General features: G+C 42.9%; 1 protein-coding gene across 4 annotated transcripts in view; it reads right to left on the reverse strand.

Moving 5' to 3' along the window:
- Window positions 1–21,644, reverse strand: part of FBXW4 (F-box and WD repeat domain containing 4) — a 110,657-nt gene that overhangs the window by 54,616 nt on the left and 34,397 nt on the right. The window lies entirely within an intron of this gene.

Below are 21,644 nucleotides of genomic sequence, written 5' to 3' on the forward strand. Positions count from 1 at the left end.
GGGGTGATGCGCAGGCCTCCCACACCAGGTGACGTGAATCGTAGTGACACCACTGATACTAAGTCTAGATAGTAAACTGGGCTGGTATAACTTTAAAACTTACAATCCTTTAACATGGAACTAACATAATAGCACCATAACCATATAGCATGGAAATATGCAACAGAATAATGTACTAAGAACATCTCACAACAGCCTAGGGTTCAGCAAACCCAGCATGGTCATGGGAACCTGGAGTTCATGCACTGTCTTCTTAGGGCCAGGTTCTTTTTGATCCACACTTCCAGAGCAGAAACAAGCTCTGAGTCATATATAAAGAAAACTGCCCAGGCTTTTTGCAGAATGCAAGGAGAAAAAGGAAAAAGGAGAACACATCCTGGACACCTTTTTACTTTCTAAAACACAGTTCTATTTTATTTTCTGCAGAAATAGTATGTTTTTCTTCAAAGGCCAAGGAAAGAAAAATATGACCCTGTGCTGAACTCTGTTTGTTCCATACAGTCACTCTACAGTTAATGAAGCTTGGGAAGCAATGCAACATAGAAACAATACTTTACAAGTAGAATAGGCACATGGTGTTTAGTTTTAATTGTCAGCTGAGCAACTCCTTTACAGAAATACCCAATTCAGTCAGGTAAGGTAAAATTGGTGAATTCATTCAGGAATCTTTGGGAACTCACAGCAAATCTTTCCAAAATCTCATATTGTGGTTTTCACATAAATTGTGTTCAAGATGTTCTAAAAATTGATAGTTTTTATTTTTAAAAATTCACTTATATCAGTGAGGCTTTAAAAAAACGTTTACAAAATAAAATCACTCTTTTAAATTCCATTTGCATTAAGTGTCCCTTAAAAATCACCTAATTTAAAGCCACTGCTGCCCAACATTGCATATACACAACAGGGATCAAATGTATACACCTGTGGGCTGGGTAGAAATGGGTTGAAAGGATACGTAAAAATAAAATAAGCATATTATAAAGTCTGGCCCCCATGATAATTGGGCTCTCCCAGCAGCACCAGCAGCTGATCTCAGCTCTGAGGTTCGAAGTGACACACTGGCAGAAGTGTCACTGCTGAAAAGGTGCTAGGAGAGCCCAATTATCACACAGGCCATCTTTTCAGCATAGCCACTTCTGCCAAGGTGCTGGGAGGGAGAGAAGGAAGGCGGCCTCAAAAGGCAAGGAACAGTATGGAGGAAGGGGCAGACAAAGAAGGGTGAGAAAGGGAAAAGGAGTAAACTGCTGAAGCACTGAGACAGCCGAATTGTCACTCAGGTTGCCTTTTCAGCTATGCTGCTTATGCTGAGGTGTCACTTTGCAGAAAACCTCTCAGTTGCTAAGCTGCAAAGCAATGCCTTGGCAGAAGTTGAAAGGACAGCATATCTTGGGCTCTCCCATATCTTCAAAATATGATCAAGATTTGCATATTTTCTCTTCCGTCATTTGCAGCTAATGAATTCTTAAGTGAGGAAAAAAGTACTTATTTCTGGTTATCACCTGATTCATGACATCAGTTCCATGTCATGTCATGTCATGACATCGGTTCCATCACCCATGAATGCTATTCAACCCACTGGATGAAGTGAGTTTGATATCTCTGTTCTAACACCTAGACTTTAGGTACCATATTTTAACATCTCCTAAAATTCAATCCATTATCCCTTCAAGCACACTGCTATTCCATAGTTTTCTTTGTAAGAGAATGGTGTGAGATGCTTCAGATCAATTTACAAATATGACACAAGCAATCATTTCTTAGTGTTCACTTATGAATATTTAGGCACTGTAAACCAAATAGCGCAGAACTTTGGTTTAGATATGTGATAGAGAAATACTGTTCTACCCAGCAATAACCAGCAGTTACTTTAGTGAGTTCTGGAAACTTATGTCTTCAAACAACCATTCTACTTAGTGTGGGGTATGGAGAAAACCAAACAGAATACCTGAATTTCATAAATGTTTCCCAAAGGAAATATAAATTCTTTCATGTAAAAAGCACATGGGCTGTAAGACCAGAGGTTTTGGATTATGTTCCTGGATAGTATAAAGGTTCTACTTAGTTGCAAATGGATATGTTTTAATTTATACAGCAACCAATTAACATGCACATCTTTTTCAGTAAATATGCAAATTAGGAAACAAAAAACTTATTTAAATCAATGATTTATACTGTCTCCTTCTCTTGGCTACTTAAATTAATTCTCTGAATCACATTGATTTCAGATCAATCCACCACATTCCTATAATGAGTATTCTTGGTAGTAGACTTCGTGATATGTAAAGTTATGGTAACTTAACAGCAGCTGCATGTTTCTGGATTTGCCTCTATGTTCCTCTTTGCATGGTAACCATGAAATGGAAAGCTGTGAGTAGATTCTCTTATTAAAGGTGTCAAAGAAACCACTAAAGCATTAACAGCTTTACCCAAAGATATTCCAATTTATCTTGGTATTCTTATTGCCCACCAGCAGTACCCACCAAATGACTATTAGCTGAATTGTAAAACTATTATGATTTACTACTTTTTACCCCTGCCCACAAAATAAATTGATTAAAGTAATGAAGATTCTCCAGTGCCAAAAATTTCCATGTAAACTTCAGTAGTCCCCCAAAAACATGGTGAGCAAGTAGGAAACACAAAGCTTCACTCTTCTCAGAGGAAATCCATTTTTCCCTCCCCCTTTTCTATCTAGTCCATGTGAACAAGTGTCCGAGTGGGAACAAGCGTTCCAATGGGGCCCGCTGCCTTTCATCCAGGAGATGCCCTTTCCCACTGGAAAATACATGCATTGTGTGAAAATATTTTAATATATTCATGTGCATTCCTATAGTTAGCAGGCGCAGAAGCGCGGAGGGTGCCGGCACAAGATACGCTGCAATAATAATGCCACCTGTTCTCTCGGATGCCCACAAGCATGTAAATGGTGGGAATATACAGGATGGGTGCTCTGGGTTTATTGTGCTATAGGAAGATTTTACTAATTAAAGTCCAAAGCCGCACGCCTGTTCTCTCCACCCCTCCACGAAGCAAGAGAAAAAGGGGGGCAGAAGAGTAAAGGGACAGAGAAAGCAAGGGATGCATTTCAAAGTTTCTCCAAGAACTGGAAGGGAAAAGAAAAGCCGGGTCTGATGTGAAATCATAGAGGTCAAAGGTGGGCCTCCCTCCCTTGTGAGAAAGCGGTAAATCAGGCCGGTTTATCAAACGATCATTTTCTTTTGAAACTGGGAGGCAGCAGCTGGGACAATTCTGTAGATATGCTTGATGAGTTTGGGACAAAAATGGGCCACTCCTCTCCCCCTCCCTTCTTGAAGAGCTCCCAACAGGAGCTGCTTCTCCCTTCACTGCTTCCAGGACCCTCCCCTCCCTTCTTTGGGGGTCAGCTGAGATCCCCACCTACTGATCGCTTTTGTCTTCTTGGCCTTTGGACACACAGGCAAGACCCTTTATGAGACCCCAATCAAGACCGCCATGTCACAGGTACCTAGTAGAGATACCAGGCCCTTTTCAGAGGAGAAACAAGGAAAATATGCTGGGTCTATTGTCTCCAAGCAACACAAGAAGAGATGAAAGGGACTGGGCGCCCTTTCTGCCAAGGCTGCCTGCCAATCAACCCCACTTATTGAGGTCACAATGAGGAAAATTTTGACCTACATCTAATCAAAGATAAATTGGGACCTTTACAAACCATAGAGGTAGGTGGAACCATAGGTCTTTCTTCTCACCCACAAATACAGTGGAACAGATCTTGGCTGATATTAACTCCCCAGTTGCAGCCAACTGAGTTGCAGTAAATGACTAGAGCATTCAGATCAAGAGAAAACTAGAGCATCTCAGGGAACCTCAGGGAGCCAAGAAAAGGCCCATAGTAACTTGATCAACAGACACATGGGCCTGAGAGAGTGGACTGAGAGTGAACTATAAAACAAGTTGTACTAGATTCACAATCACATAAAGTACAGAAGTAGACAACACAGTCCACCACATATTCAGGTCAACTAAATGCCTAGGGTTCACTCTTCTGAAGTTCCCAAATTGCCATTCTGTGTCACTCCTCAAAGTATACAACTAGCATCACCACAGCAAGCACACAGTTTTCTTCATACATTGAACCAGACCATCCGAATATATGGTTCCTGGATCAGAACCTCCCATTTGAATTCAAGTGAGGCTGTAATTCACTTAAGATAAGACTGCACAAAGCACTTTTGTGAGGAGTAGGAAACAATCCCAAATCTGCATCAGGAAGGTTTCACAGGAGTTTAACACATCTTTAGGGTGTTTGCTATATCAAGTGCACCCACTGGGTGCAACTGATATAATGATTAAGACCAGCTATGTCATCATGTATACGTAACACTACAACTCAGGGATTGCCAATATTTCAACTGCTAGGGCTATATCACTAAGGCTGCAATCCAACCACACTTTCCTGAGTGTAAGCCCCAATGAACAAAATAGGATTTACTTCTGAGTAGACCTGGTTAGGATTGTGCCCTGAGTCATGCTCTTATGGTGATCTGGAGTGGGTCAATTATTTAAAAAAAAAAAATTTTGTACATAAATAATTTTTCAAGAGGAAAAAACTGCAAAACATTGGTATGTGTGGGGTTGCTCTCTCTCTCTCTCTCTCTCTCTCTCTCTCTCTCTCTCTGTTTCTTTTTCCTGGGCTCTCAGGAGAAGGAAAAGAGGAAGAAGGGGGGAATCACCTAATTATAACACCATTGAGTTCAGCAGACTAGAAAAAATATGTTGGTGGGCCATCCATGGGCTATAGTCAAGGATCCCTGCTATAGCTGAATCATCAATACACTGTATACAGTATGCTGGGATACACAATGCCAAAAGTGTGACTGGAAGAAAACTACTGTATCTTAATAGCTTCCAAACTGGGTCAACATTCAAGCCCAAACACCAGAATCAGTCCTTCATACCATTTGTGATCCTTATGCCAGAGATGCCTAATGACAAGTACTCGTACTTTGAAGGCCATTGGTGGACTACATTGCTACATCAAAGCCGAGACTGGATGCCTGGAATATTGTTCATGAGGAAGTTATTTCAAATCTTTCTGCAATCTTTTAGTATAATTTCATCGATAATTTTGCAACTTAACATTGTGCAAAAATAGTACAAAACCGCATGAAATATGAAGTAGTGAATGAATTTTTTGCTTTGCCAAACTACCCATGAGGAATAGCTGTTGTTGTTGACATTTTGTTTTCTGTTAGTCCTGAACGTAAAAGTACAATGTAAAAGACAGTGTGTAAGAATGATCACCATTTGCTTCATATTCTTCCCATAGGTGAATTTTGGAGATATCATAACATAACATAACTATTCAAAGTTAACCATAAAACCTACCTTTTTCATGACTGCTATTATTTTTTTTAATGTATCCTGCTTTTAAATACATATGTTTAAAGTGAATAACAAATATGAGGATTCTCCACTAATTGCTGCCACCTTGCTTGTTGCTGCTGTCCTAAAGCTTAACTGCACTAGATATAAGGCACAACTACTAAGTTAGATGCCATTTACTCTTCTCTCCAACCATGACTGCAAGATGGCTGAAGTAAGTGGCCACCAGGCTTTGGAACTCAGGCTTCTGGGTCATATCAGAGCAAAATAAAGAGGCGAGCCCAAGACTCTTCCACACACTTCTCAGATAGTTATAGTTCTGCAGCTATTTCTCTCACACATCTCATGCGAAACAACGAGTGCTTAATGGACCGCTTCCCTCAATCAATTTTATAGCATGTGGGCCACACATAATAAGGGTGAGTGCAACCCTGGCAGGCCGCCAGCTTATGAAAATGGGGCTGCATTTTGCCTTTGAGTATGTTATGCAGATTTGCTTGATATCCTTATCTTAAGCATCCAGTGCTAGCCCCTTCTTGTGGAAAATGCCAGACTAAACAATCCAGAGAAATATAAGGTTCTTGAAAGATTCCTCATAACATGGAAGAACAGCACAGTCAGAGACACACAAATCCCAGACTCAGAAAAATCAAGGCTGGAGCTCTCAAGTCTCTGTCACAAAAGAAAGAGTAAGAATCTATAGGTATAACTATTTGTCCCCTTCCTATTTCAATACACCCACAAGCAGATTCCACTTATGGAAACATGAAGTATTATCTTGATCCTTCAGCCAATGAAAGCTACACTGTAAAGCAAAACTGCTGCGTGGGAAACATGCCACATAAAAATGCCCTTCTCAGGTCCCAACAACATTGCTGAAAGTGATACAGAGACATTATGCAACTGTAACAGGCCAGTGAAGGCAAAGATTTTCATCTTGATCAATGCCAAGTAGTTCACAGCCTGAAAGGAGCAGGAAACCCTAAAATTCAGAGACTGATTTAGCTTTAGGGACAGGTCTTCACGGTGCCAGAATAAGAATGTGTATGCCCCGTGTCCTACATTAATCACTGGTCAGGATCGTTTTAATGGCAGCCCTGCAACTTGATCCTGCAAGCACCTGCAGAGATGCAGGCTGCCAGCTTTCACCTCCTTGTTACTGTAAGTGCCGGCACTTCTGATCAAGTTTCCGGGAACTGATGCAACATGTGGGCCACCAAAACAGTTTGGCCACATGACACTGCTCACTTCTAGATGATGGTACTTTAGAAGGCAACTGGCATTACATGGCCACAATGACCCAAACAGAAAGAAAGGTGCATGGTAAATGCTTAAGACAACGAACAATGCCAAATCTTTTAGAACTGCTTCATATACTGCATTAGAATCAGCTATTCATTTACAGTTTATCATGTACCAATTTCTACATATTTTAGTATATTTTCACTGAATATAGGTAGAAGGATGGGGGAGATATGTAGCTGCCTCCCACTAAGCTGTATTTCAGGTAATAAGAAGGCATTATTAAAATTATTATTAATATAGCACCATCAATACATGAGACACCATACAATAGAAGAGCAGTCAAGTCCCTATCTTAAAAGGCTGACCATCTAAAGACAGAAACAAGGGAAATGACAGAGGAAGGGGTGCTGATTGATGTCAGAGAAAGCATGGAATCATTCATTCATTGGCAACCTTCAGTCTCAACAGACTATGGTATCGCGCTCTGAAAGGTGGTTCTGGCACAGCGTCTAGTGTGGCTGAAAAGGCCAATCCGGGAGTGACAATCCCTTCAACACCGGGAGCAAGTGCAGTCTGTCCCTGGTCTGTCTCCCTGGCTATGGGCCTTCCTTCTTTGCCTCTTTGCCTCAGACTGTTGGCAAAGTGTCTCTTCAAACTGGGAAAGGCCATGCTGCACAGCCTGCCTCCAAGCAGACTGCTCAGAGACCAGGGTTTCCCATCTGTTGAGGTCCATCCCTAAGGCCTTCAGATCCCTCTTGCAGATGTCCTTGTATCACAGCTGTGGTCTACCTGTAGGGCACTTTCCTTGCACAAGTTCTCCATAGAGGAGATCCTTTGGGATCCGGCCATCATCCATTCTCATGATATGACTGAGCCAACGCAGGCGTCTGTTTCAGCAGTGCATACATGCTAGGGATTCCAGCACGTTCCAGGACTGTGTTGTTTGGAACTTTGTCCTGCCAGGTGATGCAGAGAATGCGCCGGAGGCAGCGCATGTGGAAAGCGTTCAGTTTCCTCTCCTGTTGTGAGCGGAGAGTCCATGACTCGCTGCAGTACAGAAGCATACTCAGGACACAAGCTCTGTAGACCTGGATCTTGTTATGTTCTGTCAGCTTCTTGTTGGACCAGACTCTCTTTGTGAGTCTGGAAAACGTGGTAGCTGCTTTACCGATGCGTTTGTTTAGCTCAGTATCGAGAGAAAGAGTGTCGGAGATCATTGAGCCAAGGTACACAAAGTCCTGGACAACCTCCAGTTCATGCGCAGAGATTGTAATGCAGGGAGGTGAGTCCACATCCTGAACCATGACCTGTGTTTTCTTTAGGCTGATCGTCAGTCCAAAATCTTGGCAGGCCTTGCTAAAACGATCCATGAGCTGCTGGAGATCTTTGGCAGAGTGGGTAGTGATAGCTGCATCGTCGGCAAAGAGGAAGTCACACAGACATTTCAGCTGGACTTTGGACTTTGCTCTCAGTCTGGAGAGGTTGAAGAGCTTTCCATCTGATCTGGTCCGGAGAAAGATGCCTTCTGTTGGAGTTCCAGAGGCCTGCTTCAGCAGGACAGCGAAGAAAATCCCAAACAAGGTTGGTGCAAGAACACAGCCCTGCTTCACGCCGCTTCGGATGTCAAAGGGGTCTGATGTGGAGCCATCGAAGACAACAGTGCCCTTCATGTCCTTGTGGAAGGATCTGAAAATGCTGAGGAGCCTGGGTGGACATCCGATCTTGGGGAGAATCTTGAAGAGGCCATCCCTGCTGACCAGGTCGAAAGCCTTCGTGAGATCGTGAGATCAGCCTTCGTGATTTCATGTTGATGTCCTTAGAATTAGTTGCAAGATAATAAAAGGGTTAAGGGTCAGCTGGTATATGGTAGCATGTGCCATGGAACATGCTAAATTTTAAAGATGCAGTTGCATCTACTGCAACAATATGAAGTCACTCCTACAAGTCGTGGAAAAGCAGTATATAAATACTGTTAATAAATAAATGACAGAAAATGCAAAGTTAAAGTATTATTATTATTATTATTATTATTAACAACAGTATTTATATACCGCTTTTCAACTAAAAGTTCATAAAGCGGTTTACAGTACAGGTTGAAAACCACTTATCCGGATTTCCAAAATACAGGATATTCCAAAAAATGGAACTTTTTTTGCCAGCGTGATTTTGTAAAAATAACTTTTTTGCCTAAAGAAATAAGATTATTATTATTAACAGTATGTATACACCGCTTTTCAACAAAAAAAAGTTCACAAAGCAGTTTAAAGAGAAATAGCTAATGACTCATGTGTTTAGCTTCTGTTCAATATTCAGTCACAAACATTGTTTCATGCACAAAATTATTTAAAATATTGTATAAAATTACCTTAAGGCTATGTGTATAAGGGGTATATGAAACATAAATGAATGTTGTGTTTAGACTTGGGCCCATCCCCTAGATCCCTCATTATGTATATGCATTTCAAAATATGGAAAAATTCAATATCCAGAACATTTCTGGTTCCAAGCAGTTCAGATAAGGGATGCCCAATCTGTATCTGAAAACAAACGACTGATCTAGTCAGTCTTCAAAAACCAGTTATGTAGTTCTTCTGATGTATTGCTTCTGATGTATTAACAGTGCAAACCTATGTATGCCTACTCAGTAAGTAAGTCTCATTATATACAATTGAGCTTATACCCAGATAAGTTTGCCCAGGACTGCAGCCTGAGCCCATTCAGCCTGTCAGGCAAGTAGTTCTCCATTTACAGATATTAAGCCCAGGTTGAGCACAAGCTGCTTGCCGCTTACACTTCAATTGACGGATGAATGGGGACCCACACCAGTGGTGTCACGAGGGGGGTGCGGGCCGGACCAGGTGATGCGCACGGGGTGGTGACATGCACTGGGCGGTGACACGCTAAAATCGCGGTGGTTAGGAGTAACCCCATCATGTTACATACCGTTGGATGCAGAATTACGAGCTGAATGCAATGCAAAAAACTTGAGTGAAATAGCTCCTTTCCTTAAAAAGTTATGGCCAAAAAACTGGAGAACAAAAAATGCATGGATCCCTATGGAAAGTGAAAGTGAGCCGTATCGCACGTTTACTCGTGAGTAGGTGAACCTGTCTTAGTCCGTTGGAAAGGGCATGCTGAGAGGAATCCAATGACACCAGAATGGTCCTGATCCAATGAATGCAGCTCCCAAAAACACCTGAGAAGGAAGTCCCTCCCGCCAAGCAGATAAATGTATTGAGCCCTATGGAAAGTGAAACTAAGCCTCATGGTCACGTTTACTCACAAGTAAGCAAACGTGCCTTGGCTGTGTGTGGAAGATCAGGTGAAGCAGAGTGCAAGGCTACCAGAATGGTCCTGATCCTATGCACCTGGAGCTCAACAAGTGCTCCAGAAGGCAGCCCCCCCCCAAAAGGATCAAAACAGAGGCTTCAGCTGATAAGGTGAACCTTTTTGAGACTTGCAAAGCCAGTTGGATCCTGCCAGTGATCTGGTCTAAACAGAAATTCTTAAATTGAACTGGGCACTGGGTAGGGCTGAGAACCTTACTGGTTTTGGAGGGGGGGTGTTGTTATTGCAGGCAGGCTACAGAGGAAATTCACTTGGTGGAACAGGGCTGGCTTCTGCTTATGTAATTATTTGCTTTACTTTAATTATTTATACTTATTTATTTTAATTTGCCTGATGATGTCACTTCCACCATGACATCACTTCTGGTGGGTCTTGGATTTATTGTCATTCTAAAAAGTGTGTCCCAGTGCTAAAAGTTTGAAAACCACTACAATAAGGTGTTAGTAAGTTTACACCCTGGGGGGGGGGTGACACCACTAGTGACTAAAATCACTAAAATCACAGTTTGGAGGAATAATACCAGCATGTTATATATCAATCAGTGCGTAATTTCATGCAGAATGTGTTCTATCTTTGTTCTATCAAAAGGTACAGCCAAAAAACCAGTGGGGGCGGAATGATGGTATATCACCACACCCACCACCTGGGGTGTTGCCCCGCCCATTGCATGGGGGGGGGTGATGCGCTAGCATCCCGCACCTGGTGATGTAAACCCTAGTGATGCCACTGACCCACACCAGTCTCCCCAGGTCCGTTTTCATATACCATCTACTGGCGCATACCAGAGACCTCTGAGATCATCTGGATATTCATTACTTGGGTCTTTAAGATATTTTCTACATATCCTGGTAAACACGCTATGATGTGCTTTCCCTCACTGATAATAGTACCAAATGCCTGCATCAAAGATCTACCCCTTGCTCATGTATTTAGCTTCTGTTTAATATTCAGTCTCCACAAACACATCTCACTTGAAAGCTCCACTACAGTGCAGTTTTAACACAAGCAGTTGGAAGTTGCCACCACAGCTAAGGGAAACAGAACAGAGCCAGGCTGTCTTTGTTGAAGAGTATTACAGGTTTATTTTCTACTTTCCATATGCACCCTTTGTCCCCACAAGTTGTTGTTTGAAGAACGAGGGGTGTCCAGTAGTAGTTACACCTGAGGCAATCACATATCAAATGGGCCCCAAACAAGTCTTTGAAGGGGAAGGGAGGAGAAAGAGAAAAAAAGAAGACAAGAAACATGGGCAACAACTCTATAATTGTAGGAAAGAAGCATCCTGTTGCCTGGGTACCTGTGCAGGTCTGCTGTGAATTCTCTTTGAACATTTGGCAGGTCGCTGCCCTCCCCAGAGAAAGATGAGTGAAAATAAATAAATAAATAAAGCAATGATTACTATTGTAGCCAACTGGTAAAGAAGCCTTGCACTAGTCAGACCATGAAAGGCCTAGTCCCTAAAAAACAAACCCTTAATTTAAATGTTAATGAAAGTGCTGTGGAAACATCAGAGGGCTACATTTTCTGCAAGAAGCAGAAACACCAGCAGTAGAATTTATGGTCCCCGTCGCCTCCCCTCTTACTATCCCTGCTTCATCAGCCAGTGAAGTTTTTTTTAAAAAGAAAAGAAAAGAAAAACCCAATTTTAACATTAACTCCACACTTCCACCCTGGGATGCAATTGCTAAATTATCTGCTGGCAGGACACTGATCAAAGGTGGAAAAACAAAGGCACACTGCACAGTCAAGCAAAAGTAAACAGCAGCCATGGCCCAGGAAAATTACCTCCTCTATCCCTCCCCTTGGAAGTTTGAAAAATGGAGGAGAAAGATCACTAACTGGAAATGGAAACCTGCAGTCCTATGACTGCTGAACCCCTGAACTGTAATCAATGTGACAGAAGAATCTGACATGGGCATTTTCTCTTTCACTGTGCAAAATGGTACAAGAGATGGGTTTCTCCCTTAGCCTCTGAGGCTAAGCCTCAGTCTGCCCTTGGAAATGAGAAATTAGAATCATAGCAGCCATGCCACAGAAATTGCAATACTGAAATAAAGGAGAATTTGATATAGCAGCTAATTTCTTAGTAGACTGAAGTCTTTCAAAAAAGTGGTCTCTTCATTACAATACTTCTATGACAACAAGAGAGAGAAGGAACCCCTCCAAAAAAGAAAAATCCAATTCTGTTTGTTGATATGGTGGAAAATCATGTATCTACACTCTTTAAAAACAAAAAAAAACTACAACGCTGAATATCACCAAGTATTTGAAACTGTATTTGACTCGGGCATGATGGTAGAGATGCAGCATGTGTGTCTTTCCTAGTTTCTAGGGTGGAGTGGGGGAGTTTTGTCAGGAAAACGGTGTAGGGTGAAAGAGTTAGGGCCCAATCCTATCCAACTTTCCAGCACCACTGCAACCATAATGGAGCCCTGAGGCAAGGAAACAAATGTTCCCATACCCTGAGGAGGCCTCTGACTGCCTCCCCACCACAGGATGCAAGGCACACCCCAACGGCACGGCTGCACTGGTGCTGGAAAACCAGATAGGATTGGGCCCTCAAACCCCTCTCCTCCAGTGCTGTAGTCCTATCCTATTTGCTATTTGAAAATTCTAAAGAGAGACAGAAATGCATGCATGGATGCATCTCTATCAACATGCGTAGTTTGGTCCTTAGTTGTGCAAAAAAAAAATCAAAGCTATTATTTCAAATAACCAAGCAGAAGAAGAAGAACAGCCAAAACATGCAAGTATAATTCCTCTGTTGTAAGGAAAAACAAGAGAAAGCAAGAAAAACAATTTGGAAAAATTCTTGCATTTTCATTTCACAGGAAAGCTAACTAAAATTGTTATGTAGTAAATGTGCTATGTAAGGTTCCACCTTACTGCTATCCTGCTTATAGTCCATATTGGGAAGTAATCAGTTCTACAGTGAATTGAACAAGCCAAAGACATGAAAGTCAGCAAATAAAAGTTCAGATACAACTCAGAGAGGCCTGCTGAACCAACCAGGTCTTCTGTGTTAAGAGACTGAGGACCAAAGAGGTCTCCCAATGTAGAGAGTTCCTCTTCTTGGGGACAACTGCAGAAAAGGCCTTCTCATGAACTCTCACTTCAGTTCCTTTGAGAGGCAAAAGAAAAAAGGCAGAACCATTCCTATTGTCCTGTTGCCATTATGGAGCTAGCAGTATCCTAGAATCATAGGTTAAGAAGGACAAGAACAAGTCCTATTCACTGAATATGGTGGATCTGCAATGTAAAACAGCCTTAATAGGCCACAGAACAAAAGGCTGCATTCTGTCATCAACTGGATTATTGCATAACCAAAACAGACTACAGAAACAAAGAAGAGTGAATCTGCACAGGATTTCAGGAAGAACAGATACACAGTTAACACATGCCAAACACAAGGGCTAGATCTTCAGCTGGCAATATCTCTTATCCATCTGTGCCACAGATTGACACAATCCTGCATCCAGTGCAGCCTTGATCTTTGTCAGTTCTGTCTTTTTCTGTTCTCGATCCCTGCATAGAAGTAGTTGCATATCCGCCATGGACACCTTTGTTAAAAACAGGAGCGATGGTATATAAATGTTTTACAATTAAAATAAAATACCAGGTTCCCTAATTAAGATGAGACAAGTAACTGAAATACAGGTCATGCCTCATTATCCACTGGGGTTCCCTAACAGATTAAAAAAATCAGTGGATACCAAGTCAGTGGAAAAATAGCCAAATCGGAAAAATAGCTTTAAAGCCACTTCCAGGTTTCTTATTCCTCTATTGTCGCCCCAGAATGCATTGGTATAGACATTATACCACATTCAACCACTAGATGGGGTGAATAATAACAACAACAACAACAACAACAACAGGTATTTACATACCACCTTTCTTGGTCATTGGATTGTTCCATTGACTTTAATGCAAAGCAGTTCACATAAGCAGGCTTTCTCTAAACCCCCGAGGGTTTTTTTACAATAAACAAATAAGTTCTATCTTTCAAGAATCAAATCTAATGGAATGAAATTAATATTATTTAACAGCGTGAAGGTAGCAAATTGAATTTTGGTGGTTTTTTCCCTTGTTACAAGGCATTTAAAGGTGGACATCAGTATTAGTGATAAGTCAAATCAGTGGATATCAAGGTCTCATCTGTACCATCAGTATCCACAAATCTATAGATAAGAGAAATGTCATGAACCAAACACATGATGCATTTTAGAGTGAAGCAAAACTTGTTAGCAAGCTAGCAATTAATTAACTAGAAATGTTCTGTTTCATTCAGAATGCAGACTCGTAAACCAGACAAGAGATCAAAAAATCAGTTTATATAGTGCGGAAGGGGAATCTTACCCCGTACCAATAGCGCCCCTCTTGCCCCCATCTCACTCTCTTCTAGGATAGCAACAACATTTTCTTGGAAGCGACAGGTTTATAGGTTAGCTGACACCTTCGCTCTGTGGAATTTTAATTAACTTCTCCCATCATTAATATGTTAAGGAGCAAGGGTTCTATTATACGGGGTCAGCAGCGTGTTTCAGGCCTTGCTATATCAGCCGTCAAATTGAAGAATTAATGACGTGGCTAATCGGCTCTAATACTTGGGGGTGGGGAGGAAAGAGAGGTGCAGTGGGATCAGCAGTCTCATAAAACAAGTGAGTGATCCAAACCTGGCTGCTGATGGAGAAGCCTCTCTGCAAGCTTCCATTTATCACTCAGTGGGGGGAATAAGACGCTAGATAAATATTGTGACAGAGAGAGTGCTCCAGGGAGAGAAGTCAGTGTTCTGACAAGAGGCCAGTCCTGCAGGTTATCACTTAGGAGAATAAAACAGTGTGCTGTACAGCCACAGCAGTAGATCCAGTGCATACTTCCTACAGCTCAAGGGGAAGCACAATGAACAGCAGCCTAAAAGATGGCTCAATCCTGAAGAAGGTCTACACTAGCAGAATATGCATTCTGCTGGTGCATGCTGTCACAAGACTGCCATATTTTGCAACAGCACAAGGCCCAGGCACAAGACGTTATGGGAAAGCTAGAGCCTCCCCACTGGTGCCAGCAGACCAAAAGAAGCCCACCAGAGCCAGTAAGACCAGTATAGAGATGAGGGCAAGGGAGTTGAACAGGGCAGAGGAGGGCAGAATGGGACAGTGACAAGGGCGAGCGGATTGGGTCCAGAAGGGGGTGGGATCAGTGGCTCAAGCATGCATCATATCCGAACCCTCTTCACAGGCCTGATTTGCTTGCAAAAACTGGTATGGAGAACCACCCTGTCCTCCTGAAACAGACACAGGAACTAGCTATAAAAACATCTGTCAATTCAGACACCCATCTAGCGGATGTTATTCTCACTAAAAAGACTGTTTTCTGGGAAAGAATCTGTAAATGACAGGTAGCTATGGGTTCCAAAGGAAGGCCTTGTTAGTGCCATGAGAACCAGACCTAAGTCCCACAAAGGAGCCCTGGACACTGGAGCAGATTGATCAAGGGTGCCTGATGAATTTTCTAACATGGAGCCAGAAAGACAAAAACCTATCCTTGGGATACCCCAATAATAATAATAATAATAATAAAACTTTATTTTTATCCCGCCCTTCTCCCAAAAAGGGACCCAGGGCGGCTAACAACATATAAAACAAATTAAAACATAATTTCACAGATAAAAACATATTAAAAAACACATTAGCATAACCCATAAAAACAGTAGTCAGAAGAGTCAGAATAAAAGAGTATAAAACAGCAGTTCTTAGAGGAATCGGGCCTGTAAAAAAGCAACTAAAAGATATATAAAAGATGTTAAAAAGGCCATAACGTCAGAAGGCTTGGTTAAACAAGGTCTTCAGGCCTCGCCGAAAGGACTCAAGAGAGGGAGCCATTCTCAAGTCAAGGGGAAGGGAGTTGCACAACATTGGTGCCACTACTGAGAAGGCCCTATTTCTTGCCGCCGCCCCACGTACCTCCTTAGGCGGCGGCACTTGTAAAAAGGCCTTCTCTGATGACCTGAGAGGACGAGCCGGATTGTACGGGAGTAGGCGATCTCTAAGATAACCTGGCCCAGAGCAGTATAGGGCTTTAAAGGTCAAAACCAGCACCTTGAATTGGGCCCAGAAACGAATGGACAGCCAATGTAGCCCCCGGAGAAGCGGGCTGACAGAGTCAAACCGCCTAGCTCCAGTGACCACACGGGCCGCCGCATTCTGCACTAATTGCAGTTTCCAAACCGTCTTCAGGGGCAGCCCCACATAAAGCGCGTTACAATAATCTAACCTCGATGTCACCGTAGCATGGATCACCGTGGCCTGGATGCCTTTAAAAGGGGATTGGAGTTTCTGGAGGAAAAATCCATTACGGGTTACAAGCCATGATGTGTATGTGCAACCTCCTGATTTTAGAAATGGACTATGTCAGAATTCCAGATGCAAGGGAGGGCACCAGGATGCAGGTCTCTTGTTATCAGGTGTGCTCCCTGGGGCATTTGGTGAGATACAGGAAGCTGAACTAGATGGGCCTATGGCCTGATCCAGTGGGGCTGTTCTTATGTTCTTAAGGCATACAGAATGCCTCTGGGCCAAGGGAGATGAGTCCCCTCTGAGTCTTGGCATCTCCCCCTGGAAAAGAATCTCGGCAGCTCAACAGCTATAGTGCTGGGTCATGAACAGGTCCAGTGTCAGTGGCCCAAACCTCCTGTTTAGCAATGAGAACACCTGGGGTGAAGTTGCCATTCGGCCTGGTCTATCTTCTGGCGACTCAGTCAGTCTGCTTTGCTGTGGGAGTAGTGGGAGTAGCCCACTACTTTTCTATCAGCAGCCTGAACAGATGAGGGACAGGAAAGCTTGACGTACCTCTTGATGAGCTAGAAAAAACTGCTGAAGCACACCATTTATTGCCACCAGAAGATTCACTCACATATTGATCTCTGCTTCCCCATCAGTACAAGACCACCTGTGATGGGGTCCTACTGACTACTTGGGTGGACTCCAAGGTAAGCCCGGCCCTAAGCCAGTCTCCCAGTGCCTCTGGAGTCACAACCCCCTTTATTTTATTTAGCATATGGCATATAATGCATGGACATTGACAAACATATATAATTGTTATATAACAATTAAACTAGATCAAATATCAATGTCCAGTTCGTTCAGCCATTCAAGGACAGAGTTACCTTCATTGAAAAAGACAGACCAAGGGCCAGTATACACCCTCTGTTTGCACCCTCCATTTGCAGCCAGACACAGTATATGGTTTGGAGGGAAAACCCACATTCACACTGTGGGGTAGTTACTAGTCCCCCCATTTAAACATTGAGTCCTGGCAAACACCATGTAGGGTACGGATCCTGTTTAAGCTTTTCTAGTGCTGGCGAGATAAGTCAAAACTTGGCACCTTAAGTGTGGGATTGTCTATATATCTATCTGTTTTTGAGCATTCAAATGCCCATTTAACTTTCCAATGGGCATTGATGTTGAAATTATTGTGCAGATGTTTTGCGAGTGCAAGATAAGTCTTCCTGGATTTAAGCCTATCAATTGATAGATGAGGAAGATCGGCATGCTTTGGTAAAAGTGAGTTGTTGGTGATTTTTCTATAATCTTTCACTAAAGCCTCTTGTCTCAGTAGGGCTGGTGGTGCTATGTGGCTCAAAATGGGGAGCCAACAGACAGGAGTGGGTCTTATACAGCCGCTTATGATCCTTATGGTTTCATTTAAACTGGCATCAGTCTTGCTAGTATGACAGCTGTTAAGCCATATTGAAGCGCAGTATTCTGCTATGGAGTAGATCAATCCTAATGCTGCTGTTCTGAAAGTAGTGGCTGAAGCTCCCCATCTTGTTCCTATTAATTTCTGGAGTATGTTGTTCCTGATATTGATTTTTGCAGCCGTGTTCTTGAGGTGTAACTTATAAAGAGAGAGTTTGGTCCAAAGTTACTCCAAGATATTTTGGATGGGAATTGTAAGGGAGTAGGTTGTTATTTAGATAGACCTTCGGGGCTGCATTAGCTAATTTATTGTTAAGGTGGAAGCATGTAGTCACCGTTTTGCTGATACTAGGTATTAACCTCCAGTCAGCAAAATATTTTCCCAGGATCTTGAGGTCTTCTGAGAGGAGGCATCCAACACCTCCATGTTTTTTCCCTGCACTACTAGAGCCAGGTCATCAGCATATCCAAATTTACGTCCCCTTGTTACTGGCAAGTCTGAGATGTACAGGTTAACCTCCTAATGAGGGACAATGGGGCTTAAAATTAGACCAATCTAAATTTGGATTGACCCTTGGGACAAGAGGATTGCTTGTGACCACGAAAGGACTTGGTGTTGTTTATGTTTGGAATTGTCCTTTCAAAGGGTGGCAAAACTTTTCTTTTATCCCTGTTCTCAACAAGAATGAGATCTAGTGCATCCTTCACCTGGAAAATTTTGTCCTGGGGGAGAAACAGCTGCCCCAGGGGCGTCCCCAAAATCCCCCAGACTGACCTCGAGCTGAACCAGCACTTTCCCCCAATGCCCTGGAGAAAGGAAATTTGCTTCTATGTACAAGAAAGCAGAGACTTCAGGCGTGCTGACTATTGCATCTCTGGAAGCCTTGAGGGAACCACGACTCAAGGCTAGGCACAAGATTTCTTTTAAACCTGTCTGGCCCACAACATGCTCAAGCACAGAGCATGGGTCAACAGAAGGTCTGTAAGCTCCTGAACCCTCTGCCTCACTGTGTTGAGAAGCGAAGGGGTAACACAGTCCCAGTTCGGACTTGGCGCATCAGTTAAGAATGACTGGGCCAGAGCAGCCTCATGATTTCTTAGGACTGCTGCCTCTGTGCCCAATGGAACAGGCTGAAAAAAAACCCTCAGCTGAGAAACTAAAGGGTGGAATGTGCCAAGACATGAGCTTAATAATCCTCCAACTGCAGCAGCAGTTTGTGAGGTAAAAATTTTCCCCCTTGACATTGAGAGTCTTAGCAACTAAGTAAGAATGTGGAGGAGAGACAAGCAGACCTTTCTACAGTTAAAAAGACAAAAAAAATTACTTTAAACTAGTACTCACTTCCTGAGGGGAAGGGCGCAACACAGCCTGTGTAACCTTACTACTGTGGCTACTTGAGGACTTAGGCTTCTTGTTAGGAGGGAGTTGAGGCTCCTCCTGCTCCTCGGGTGTGGACTTGGCAGGGATGGGAGGGCTGAACCAAGATTGCAGAGTCTGCCACTGTTCTTTGAATGGACTCTAGGCAGCAGTTATGTTGGAGGAGATGCTAGCCTGAATGATATTTTTGATAGTGCTGGTTAGCTTCTCCCAATCAATGGTGCTAGAATGAAAGTGAGGGACAGGTGCATCAGTGGGTTCCCCTGCAGGGCTGGCCATTATGAAGAGACAGAGCTGAAGAAAAGACAGGGGATGAGGGAAACCATCCAATTGATTCTCTGACTCCTGTGCTGTGTACTCTCAGTAACTGGAGGCCTGGATCCTGGAACTGATGAGGAACAGGCCCCAGTCACACCACGCCTTCCTTCAGACTCGTGAAGTGTTACCCTTGTTACTGAGGCACTTCCATTTGGTGGGCTAAGGCTGTGGTGGGAAAATAATCTGCAGCACTGTGGCCTGATCTCCTCTGAGCCCCATCACCTGTTCGAGTATGGAGAGGGTCAGGGACTTTAAAATCAGCCGCTTCTGGCAGCGCCAGGCAGTCTCCATCTTGAACCTCAGCAGAGGGAGAGAGCAGGATGCCTTACCAGTAAACAAAATGGCGTCACTAAATGCTCTCTGAGGGAGTGAGCTGCTGAAGGCCATAAAACCAAAAAGAGAATTATACAGGTGATAAGTAGATAGAGAGATACTCTTTTCCCTCAAACAACACCAGAACCAAGGGACATTAGCTAAAATTGAGTGTTGGGAGAGTTAGGGCAGACAAAAGAAAATATTTCTTTACTCAGCATGTAGTTAGTCTGTGAAACTCCTTGCCACAGGATGTAGTGATGGCATCTGGCCTAGGTGCCTTTTAAAGGGAATTGGACAAATTTCTGGAGCAAAAGTCCAGCACAGGTTATAAGCCATGATGTGTATGTGCAGCCTTCCAATTTTAGAAGTGGGTTACCTCAGAATGCCAGATGCAAGGAAGGGCACCAGGATGCAGGTCTCTTGTTGTCTTGTGTGCTCCCTGAAGCATTTGGTGGGCCACTGCAAGATACAGGAAGCTGGACCAGATGGATCTATGGCCAGTGGGACTGTTGTTATTAGAAGCATCACGTGCCTCCATGCCAGTTCTGGGCCGTCACAGGAGATGTGGTAGTTTGAGGACTGCTTCCAGAGGTTAAGAAGCCCGGTTTCTTTGCCTTCTTTGTGTTATAAGTAGGTCAGTCGTGAGGTGACTGAAGACTGCCAACATTTCTGCCTAGAGGCAAAGTCGTTCTGGGGAATTGAGGGAGCCCCTCCCCTCAGGAAGACTTTGTAACCTGACCTGACCTTCCTGAGAAGGAGGCGCTTCCCAGGTAACAAGAACCGACCCTGCCATGGAGATCCCACTGGAGAAAGTACTGCTTATTATTTTATTTAGAATATTTATACACCACTTCTCATCAAACAAAAAGCTCCCTAAGCAGTTTACACAGCAAAAGGAATGAGATTTCCTGTTCAGAAATACACCCATAGAGAGCATCAACAAGGAATCACTTTTTACCATCAACTCCTGGAACCAGAGTCAACCACTTTATACAGTCAACTTTATTAATGGAACCATGATACTCTGAGTTCAAGACACACATAAAGACAGTATCAGTTAAAAATTGGTTCTCCCTTTAGCAACAGCACTGAGGTTTGTACACTGCACTTAGAGGTAGACAGCTTTCCATACTCTATTAGTCTTCCAAATATTGGCTGCGTCTAGTGTTCTGTTCTACCCAACATGCAACTGAAAAGAAAATGTCTTTAATGTTGACACTGATACATACATCTTTGCTCTTGTTGCAGCTTTTTTTCTCCCATTTTTTGTGGATTTTTGCCGTTCAGCTACTCCATGGACAAAAAATTACGTGCATTAAAACATCATATAGGGAAAAGGCCACATGCAGTCATGGACATAGTTATATCACATTCTTTGACAACCTCCGTTTTACCTGATCTTTCAATTGACCAACTTGTTAGTGCTAATTTAGTTCCTTGTTCAAAGCTTGCTCCAGTTCCATAGTGCTCAGTTTCCATTCTAAGCCCTTTTCAACTTGTACTGTCTGAGCAAAATGCTATTATTTTGTACTTAAGAAAATGCATTACTTTGCAGATTGTAATTGCAAAATGAAACACTGTTGTATGAATGGCATCAATTGTCACTGTGAAGTCTGTGACTTAACTAGTGAAAACAGACCAAACACCTTCTCTTTTCATGCTCAGTTGCACTCTGTGAGATGCTCAAACACACTACGCTACTTTTTTAAGCATTCAAAATGTAACAACTACATTGCTTTTAGCATGTTCACTTCCTCACTGTACAATTCCTAAGCAGAAAAGCAAACAGTGAATTAAAAATTTTTTTTAAACAATCAATGAAGAGCAGTAAACTCCCTCCCCCCCACGCCCGCAACAAAATTCTCCTACTGGGCTTATCATCTGCTATGTGTAGACTGGACACTGCTACTGCTCCTTGAATGACACTTGAAAGTGTATTGCAAATGACTAAACTGCTCTGGCAAGCTCTGGATACATGTGAC

Source organism: Tiliqua scincoides, chromosome 3, assembly GCF_035046505.1.
Source record: "Tiliqua scincoides isolate rTilSci1 chromosome 3, rTilSci1.hap2, whole genome shotgun sequence".
NCBI classification, from domain to species: domain Eukaryota; kingdom Metazoa; phylum Chordata; class Lepidosauria; order Squamata; family Scincidae; genus Tiliqua; species Tiliqua scincoides.